Source organism: Xiphophorus couchianus, chromosome 20 (genome assembly GCF_001444195.1).
Source record: "Xiphophorus couchianus chromosome 20, X_couchianus-1.0, whole genome shotgun sequence".
Lineage (NCBI taxonomy): Eukaryota > Metazoa > Chordata > Actinopteri > Cyprinodontiformes > Poeciliidae > Xiphophorus > Xiphophorus couchianus.
The window spans coordinates 11208052-11217666 of NC_040247.1; positions in this window are offsets into that span (position 1 = coordinate 11208052).

The following is a 9615-nucleotide window of genomic DNA, read 5'->3' on the forward strand; positions in this document are numbered from 1 at the left end:
TAAATCATATCTTGCCTTTTTTATGAACTGACTTGAATTTGCAAAACTTGTAATTTTGTGTATTTCTAGTCATGTTTTGGCAGATTGTTGAGCACAAACGTTTCATCTCAGGCTGTAAGTCTTGTGGGAGGAATAATAAAGCTGTTTTACTTTTGAGATCTTGTGGGTGGATCTCAAACCCTGTGTAGCACTGGGATTGAAGGCAAAATGTCACTAAACTGACAATTACCTATTCATAGGGCAGAGGCAGAAAAAGACGAGTAGTGTTTTGGTTTAGCATTGTTGTAGACTGACTAGTTAAACTGTAGATGTTATTTTACAATTTTACGGTTTGAACAGGCGAGATGTTGTTACATGTGTAACAAAATAACATAATGATAATGATGAAACGCTTATGCCACAAATGGTACACAAGATAAAAAACAGCACCAGTATTCAGATAAAAACAAAATATTGGTCAACATAATACTTGCAAATGTTGTTTTACTGTCCCTGTTACCACTGTTTAGTTGGCTTTGGATGAAAAACTTTTAATTCAACGAGTAGTTAAGCTTACAAGCTTCTTCCACTGTAATTTTGTAGATCATAAGTTAAAAAGTTTGGCAACTCTTACTTTAATGGATTTTTTGTAGAGATGCTGGCTGTGTTCGTTCCTAGGTGCCAGTTTTTTATGTCACTTGTCTAATCTTGTTTGCTTTATACTTTTAAAATATTGCTTTGACAGTTTATAGAGACAAAAGTAGCCAAAATGCCTTTTTCTTGTGGCATTTTCCAGATTTATAAAGATTGACACACTTCTGCTTTGGCTGGGATCGCAAGGGTTCCAAAGGCAATATATTTATGTACGGTAACAGGAACATAAATGGCGAATCACTAATTACAAGTTCTTAGGTGCTCTGATCAATTTTCAGCATAATTAATAAAAAAAGTTTATTTTGCAGAAACTGCATAAGGATTTTATTAAAAACTCTTATTTTATAACTAGAGATTTATTTCGCACGTAGAATAAATGTATTTTAATTAAAATTTTAATAAAAAAAATACACTACCGCAACACAAGATAATGTTTTAAAAATAATTGTGCACATTTTTACAGGAATTGATTTTGGTAATCGGGAGCTCTGTATGTTAAACTATATTTTGACATTTTGAAGAATCTATGCTAACAGATGTGTATGCTTCAAAGTGATGCATTAAGGGCACATATTTTTCAGAGTGGATAAGAAAAGAAAACACATGGCATGAGGGATATTGTGAGTGAGCACCAGAGCCAGAGACAGGGGATCCTTTGCTTGGAAGGGAAAAAACCCCCATCAAAATAAAACATTAAAAAACAATTCTAAGCTGGTCTGAGGAGACAGAAAAACATGAGGATAGAGAAGATCTGCAGCTGTTTAGGAATGAAGTCTGTCTGGAAAGACAATCAAAAGTTTGGGTAAAAGAAAAGCAGAGAAAAGGGAGCCAGACAGAGAAGGGAGGTGCAGAATTTTTAAAAATGTGTGAGAGAGTAAGAGGTAAGGTGGGTGGGAAAGCTGGAATGCAGAAGGAAGGGAGGGAAAAGACAACTGAAAAAGGGGAGAAGGTGGGATACCAAGGATGAGATCCGCAGGCACAGAGAGTTTTAACTAAAGCCATGTGAGACTGCTGCAGAAATAACAAAAGCCATGACATCACCAGCTGGGTTGGCACTGAAAGACGACCTTTAGGCACAATAACATTACTTCCAATAGCCTGGTTCTTTCCACAAGGGCACATCCAGAACTAACTCTCTGCCTTGTTATATTATAACTTTCAAATATAAGGCTAATATGGATTTAATTATATTTTATAATAAAATATAAAATGTCTTTTAATAATTTAGAGTTAGGCATCAGGTTTTTATTTTAGGCCACAAATTAATGAAAACAATAAATATTTAAGTAAAAAGGAGTAAAAGGCTCTCCAGCAGCTTAACCTGGGACAAAGACACTCAGTAGATTTTTTATTTATTTTTTTGTTTTGGTTGCATTTTGAAGATATGTAGTGACCAAATAAATAGAACAGAGAATCACAAGATATAAACAAGCTGGTATATTTTTCTCCACCAGTTTTTAATTAAGGCCAATAAATCTGCAGTCTTGTCACATAAACTTGAGTGTTTATGAATGGGACTTGAAAAGGGGCTGGGAACTTGTAGACAAATGTGTTTCCACCCTGACCAAATAAATGGTATCAGCAAAACGCAGTGTGGTCTATTGATTTCTAACATCACTGTGAAAATAATTAACTAAAAATGTTAAGCATGTTTTCAAAGCTTACTTGTTTATTTCACGTGCAATTGGTATTTTTCTGTTTAAAAAAAGCATGATACTAAAATCTGACTCTAGTTGCACACTTTTACTTAAATGTTTTAGTAATATCCTGCTCCTCTTGTCTTAAATGTCTGCTTTTTATTGCAAAAGCAACACTATATAATACATCTACACCTTGGGAGCCGTGGGATCTCTGTACCACATTTTCTCATTCTTGTTTGTTTGCTTTAATTTGTTTGTTTTAATGGATCGCTCAGGTCATGATTCAGACTCAGAGACAGTCCTCTGTCTGTCTTAGAGCTCATTTGTCAACAACACAGAACACCCATGTTTACAGAGGCCACTGTCTGTCTCACACAAATCCATCTCCATTTGAATTAGCAGCAGCTGACATCAAAGTGTGAACAGAGCTTAAGGAGATATTTCAGCTGTTTTGAAACGGAGCTGGAATGGAGTGCTTATAAGTTCCCTGTATCTTACCTGCAGTACCACAAAATATTTGATGAAAATCAGAAAACGGGGAAGTAAATTTATATGATCCAAAAAATTTATCTCATTATGATCATCTGCCATGATAAATTATGGGTGTGTTCTCCATTTTTACACTTAGCTGTAAAACATTGTTCAGCTTAATACAATTTATGGTGTGTTGTTGATTTTTGCTTCTATTTCCTGTTATTGCAGTATTTTTTTGTTAGCAGCACTTTTCTGTTTCATTTGTTTTTTTGTTTTTCATATATGTTTTCAGCTTGTGTCGACGTCTCCTGTTTGCTGCTCATTTTGCCATTTGCTGCGCATTTACACCTGAAGGCCGCCATAGGTTTTGGTTTTAAATCTCCATACCAAAGTAACAAAGGCTCATTGAAGGTTTGTTTGAATGGCAATTTTTGAAGTTACATGTGTTTTAAGACTAAAACTGGGAAATGATTATCCTCACTTTAAAAATAGCAGAAGGCTTTAAATTAAACTATTATGCATATTGATTTTGAAAGACATTAGAATATGAGGTCTTTTCTCAAATCTTCATTGTGGTAAGATCATATAAGTTTTTCTTATATCGATGAAAACCATAGATAAAATTGTACAAATTAAACCATTATGCATATTGATTTTAAAAAACATTAGGATTTCACTGCTTTTGTCAATGTCATGAGGGGGATTGAACTGGCCAATTAAAATCTAAACTCTTCAGAAAATCAACACTTAATTTACTTTTCTTCCTGTTGATAATCTTTGTTTGCTGCACAAACTGTTTATTCAAGAGTTGATGTTTTACAGTAAGTTACTGACCTCTTAAAAACTTTTAACAGAATCTTCCATGCATCCATTAATCCCTCTATATTTTGCCTATATCTGCTTTTTCATGTAGGGGGTGGTGTACAATCCTCTTTTTGAAGCCTTGCTCAAGCACGTAATTGGTACTTCAAACATTTTTAGCTCAGATGTTATCCCTACAACCCACACTTATTGGATATTTTTTCTTTTTGGATCTGAATGATCTCTAATGATCTGGAAACCTGTTAGCTTGACTCTTTCATCAAAACCGACTGCTTCAAGAAAGATACTGAGTAGTCATAAGTACAACCTTTATCAAAAAATGTTTCTTTAGGACAAGAAAAAAACATAGAATCAGGGTTTTTTAAATAATAGATATAAAGGTGTGAAGAAATGTTTTTTTTTATAGTGAAAGCCAGAACTGTTGGGAAGAGTCAAAACTGATGAAAAAATAGGGAAAAGCTGTGGCACAATCAGTGGAAACCTCTTGAAGTGCTTAAGAATGGGAAGAGTGTGGAAGAGTCCAAATCTCTGGAAGAGTTTACTGGTGGAAGCATGTGTTTTGAGAGTGCTCAGTGAGAGCCAGAGAGAGAGAAGAGCAATGATGATGAGGAGGGAGGGAGGAAGGAGAAGTGGAAAATTCATGGGCAGTTTGTATTCAGAGACATAACTGAACTGCTTTGCATATTTCTCTGAACTCTTGCATTTTTCAGCAGAGAAAATCTTAAGTTAAAAGTATAACATACCTACTTCATTTGTTGCACATATTTGTATGTGTTCCACTCAGCTGTCAGAAACTGAAAATCCCTTAATTTTGTGAGACAGGTGCAGTTTAACTCGAATATAAAGTATAAAGTTTTTATATTTACGACTATAACTCTGCATCTATTTCGTCAACGGAACTCGTTTCTGTTTTTTTCTTCCTTTCTCTTGCACCTGTCTGCTTTGTCCATCAGAGTGATCAGTGTTCCTACACTCCTGTTGGGTTCAACTTCTTGCAGGGCTGTGAGATTTTCTATGAGATCTTAATAAACTATCAAAATACTTTCCATCTCAAAAACATTTTAGTATGTCTCCATAGTGACATAGTGGCTTTAAGAGAAGTGGGAAGACTTATGCAATAACATTTTATAAAATAAAATGTGATTTTTTTTGTTTGTGGAAGTCATCAAATAAATATATACACATATAATCTGTATTGTAAATTGCATACTGTTTTTTTACCTTTCCTACAGATTTACTGGCTTGGTGTGCTAAAGAAAAAATGTTTCATGGTCAAATTGCTACGCCAAACGCTTTCATCTGTTTTCCATGTCCTCTTGAGATTCCCAACAGTTGAAGAGTTGGCACTTAGCTGAACTGTAAACTGCCCACTAGCCAACATTTTCCTTTCAGTCAACAATCTATCCTTGAGGTAATACTTTTTGAAATAAATCTCCTGAGAAAAAACAACTTAGGAATGTCTTTTAAGATGGATTTTTTCACTTCAGTTCAGGTGTGTTTAAAATAAAGCATCTTATGTTAGAGATTTCATGATTCATGTTCTGTCCTGTCCATGCTGTGTTTAAACACTTATTCAGCTCACCTGCCATGCCTGATTGCTTACCTGTTCCACCTGGGCCCTGCCCTACTTAAACACCTCTCAGCCTCTACCTCCTTGCCAGATTATCAACAGTCATGAGCCAGTAGAGATCCAACGTTTCCTTCCAAGCCTTCAGTGTTTCGACAACCCTTTTCTGCCCAAGGATTGACCCCTCCTGCCAAGCCCTTTACGGCTCCCTTCTGTTCTGGATTTCTGGACCCTGACCCAAACTTTGCCTCACGACCACCGAGTATTGCCTGCCCCTCAAGCTAAGTTTGCTCTCTCTGTCCTCCTGTGTATGACCTCTGCCTGATTATCGTCACAGTCCCTGGCTGTTGCCTCTTGGCTCTAATTGTGGCAATCTTCATTGCTTCCACAGTAGCCTGTTCTACCTGGTTTCCTTCATCTCCCTGTCATCAGACCCTTGGTTTCTCAGCTCCACCCATCCACTGCTTTACAGGCAGTGACGTGCGGTCAGGGGAGGCAGGTGAGGCAGTGCCTCACCAGCCATCATGGAAAGAAAGAAAATATATAATCATAAAGTAATTTAAATTGTTATATTCATCCGGTGGTTTGTACTAAAAAATATTTATTTTTCATGTAGCTTCACCAATTTCGATTTTTATTTGTTCAAAATCGCTGAATTTTCTTATTTTCGCATTCAAATGCTTGGAAGCGATGCCGGTGAGGCAGCAGCGAGCTCTGCCTCACCTTGGATTGCGCAACCCCTGGCTCTGCGCTGGCTGCTAAGCGGAGAGAGCCTGTTGCTGTACGGCGTCAATAAAATGGTTTAAACAAATTTAATATGTGAACTTATTTCCATTAATTTAGCTTATGTATATAATGTACAGTGCTTTTTGTCACCAACTGTGTTTGTGTAACGTGTTTCGTGTAATGAGCGATTATAAACGGCAGAGAACAGGTTCGAGGTGAGGCAGGCAGTTCTCTTGCCTCATGGCAGGGGGCGCTCAAGATCCCAGACGTTCGTCTTGTTCACTCCTCAACTGCCGAGTAAGTGACAGCGAGCTAGGCTAAACGATTCGGGAAGCAAGTCAAGTGCAGCGATAGATTATAATAGAGATAGTGATTTTTTTCCTCTCGCTCATCCCGACTTTCGACATGGATGACTACATTACAACACTAAAAAAGTTTTCTCAAGTGGACTTTCAATCGAAGCAGGAGATAATAACCAAAGGAAGACCAACGCCGGAGCTGAAAGGTTTGTATGTGTAAGGATGCAGAAGTGAAACATAACCTGTAAACTGCTGTCAATCTATGCATCTATTTGCAAATCTGATTCTGATGACGTCAGTGCCTCACCAGCTATGAACCTCACCGCACGTCACTGTTTACAGGTCAGTTAAGATGAACATTTCTAAGATACCCCTCTATCAGTGCATCACCAGCCTTCTCCCCTCTCTCCTCTGTGCTGTGTTTGCCGACCTCATCCTGAGCAGCAACCAGAGTCTGTAAATTTTATTAAACTTGTTTTTTCCTTTGTGAACTCCTGTGTGGTTGAATTTCTGGGTCCCCACTGAGTGTCCTTACAAAAGAAACGTCTTATGGCTCACCTGCAGACACTGTGGCTTTGAACAAATTTATTTATTGCTGCTGTAGATAAAAATGGATGAGAGAATCAACAGTATAACTGATCAGTTAGTGGGACACAATGATCTAGTTCATGGGTCTCATACTCCAGTCCTCAAGGGCCGCAGTCCTGCAACTTTTAGATGTGCCTCTGCTGCACCACACCTGAATAGCATAATTGGGTCATTAGCAAGGCTTGGAGAACTGATCTACACGAGGAGGAAATTAAGCCATTTCATTCCATTGTTTTGTACCTGTGGCACATCTAAAAACTGCAGGACAGCGGCCCTCGAGAACTGGAGTTTGAGACCCCTGACCCACTTAAGTACACTGGTTTATTTGTAAATGACAAATCGGTTAAGAAACAACTCATTGCTTTTAGTATCTACACATAGTTCAGATGACTTGTGTGTGTTCAATCCGAGCATCAGAATGGAGAAAACAGCAGCATGGCTGCAGCAGTGGAAGTCCACGCCGTCACCCCAGTCAGCTAAGAAAAGAGGCTAAAATCCATACAAAGACTCTCCAGAATTTTCTTCAAGATAGGAAAAAAAAAATTTGCCTTTTCCACTGACTCTTGGTTTCAGCTCCAAGTATGGATTCATCCTGCCTTGAATCAACTGAGTGGTATAAAGATGTGTCAAATATTTTACTGGTTCACTTGGATCCCCTGGTTCCATTTCAATATGACAGACTACTTGAATATTGTTACTGACCATCTTCATCCCTTTGATTTTTGTCACCATAAATCATCTCAAATTGGTTTCCTAAACATGGCCATGAGTTCTCTGCATTCTGATTACATTAATCTAATACAGCAACTTCTGGAGATGGTGAAACAAGAGATTCAAATCATGTGCAGCTCATAACTCTGCAGCATCTGAGCGAGTATAATCTCAAGATGAACCAAAATCCCTGATGAATGTTTGCAGCATCTTGAATCTTAGCTGTGAAGAATTAAGGCAATTCTAGAAGCAATGGGTCAGGTTTAAGGTATGAATCCTGACAAAAAATAAACCTGTTAATGTCAGGTTCAGTAGCACTGTTTGATGTGTCCTCATGTGCTTATAGAGCAGTAACTCCACTTATTTATAACACTGTGCAAACATGTTCTGAGCTAAACAAAGAAAGAGCGATTAAAATAGCTTAATGCAAAGTTGTTGCATGCTCCAGGAAATGGTGGGTTTAAATCAAGTTCTTCAAGCATAAACATAGTCTAAACTGTCAACATGTACTGGAGGTTTCAGCTCCAGTTGGTGAAAGCTTAGAAAACTTGGGTGGTTTCTCTTCTAATCTGTAACACAAACAACCAGATCATTAAGAACATGCATGATCTGTAGACCCACAACTGTTTTTCTGCTATAATTGAAATTAATGTATTGAAAAAAATCAATGTAACTTATAATTTTTTTTAGAAAACTATTTGTCACTATTATTAAATGCTGTTTTATCTTTTAAGAGTTCAGAAAGGATATAGTGAAATATCCTGCATGTGGTTTTAAGTGTTTCTATTAATGTTCTCACTCTAGAAAATAAATTCTATGTATTTAGCTATAAAATCTAATGCAGAACAACATCTATCAACATAAAAGTAAAGAGAGTTTACACTCCAGCTTTGACCTCATCAGTCAGTATTTTGTTCAGATGACATGTCATCATGGCTGTGCAGCAATAAACAAAGCTCTGCATATTAGAAACATGTCCTACATTGGCTGCATGTTATAAATGATTACCACGATACAGTGAAAACATTGGAAGCCATATCTGACAGCTGTGGTGTGGCTAGTATGAAGCTGGGCACATGAATAGGCCTTTCTAAGGTTTCAGAAGTCCTTGCTGATGAAAGTAGCTTGTGAAAATGTAAAGGTGTTGAAAACAAAAATAAATTACCATGAGTAAAGTCAGGTTTGGTTCCTAAGTTGAAAGATGAGAGGGAACATAATCATACATGTAGTATAATAAATAAAATATATTCTCTATTTGGTCTGCTCCTGAAGGATACACATTAATGCTCTATTAAATGTATGGAAAAGAAATTCATTATTATTTAAACCACCCCAGGCCTAACCATCAGATGACAACTTGAGGCCTCCTGGTGTGGAGATTACATGTTTTTACCTGTAGGCACCTTTTCAATGTACTACAGTTTCCTCTCACAGTTTAAAGTGATTTATGTTAGATTAATTAGTGGTTTTAAATTACTTGAGTATATATGGTTGTCTGTCTCTATGTCTCTATATTGTAATAGAATATTGTAATTTGCCCGCCACAGCTGCGTTGTCACCCATCAATCCTGCCCAATGGCTCTGATACGCCTACAGATAAGAAAAATATCTTGAAAGAATTTGTTTTGCACATTGTTGATGCTGCACCTTTTCTCTCTGCGAAAACATTCCTGAGCAAACTTGTATTCTCTTTCCATGCTTTTTCAAATTGAAATAAAAATTTCAACAACTTTAAAATAATTAAAGTCCAGTCAGTTAGATTATGGAGGACCAAAACTGACATAATTAAAAATAAAAGCAAAAATCTACTTTTTTGTTTTTCCTTTTCGTTACATGTGCGTTTTCAACACAAAATGTATATATTTATTTTTTTCTTTGCCTTAAAATAAATATGGATAATTTAATGTCAGTGACATCAAACCAAGCAATCAAACAGGTTTTAGAGGGACACAACACAATTACCAGCATTTTAATGAAACTTTTCTTATAGCTTATTTAGATCATGAGGTTTTGGCAGCTCAGTCTAGAGTACAGTGCCCTGGGATAAACAACATTCACAAAAAAATTCCCTTCAGTTTGGTAAGAGGGGGTTGAAGCAAGCCAGCAAATCAGATGGCAGACATTAAGCAAAAACATACCGTTAATTCCAGAAATG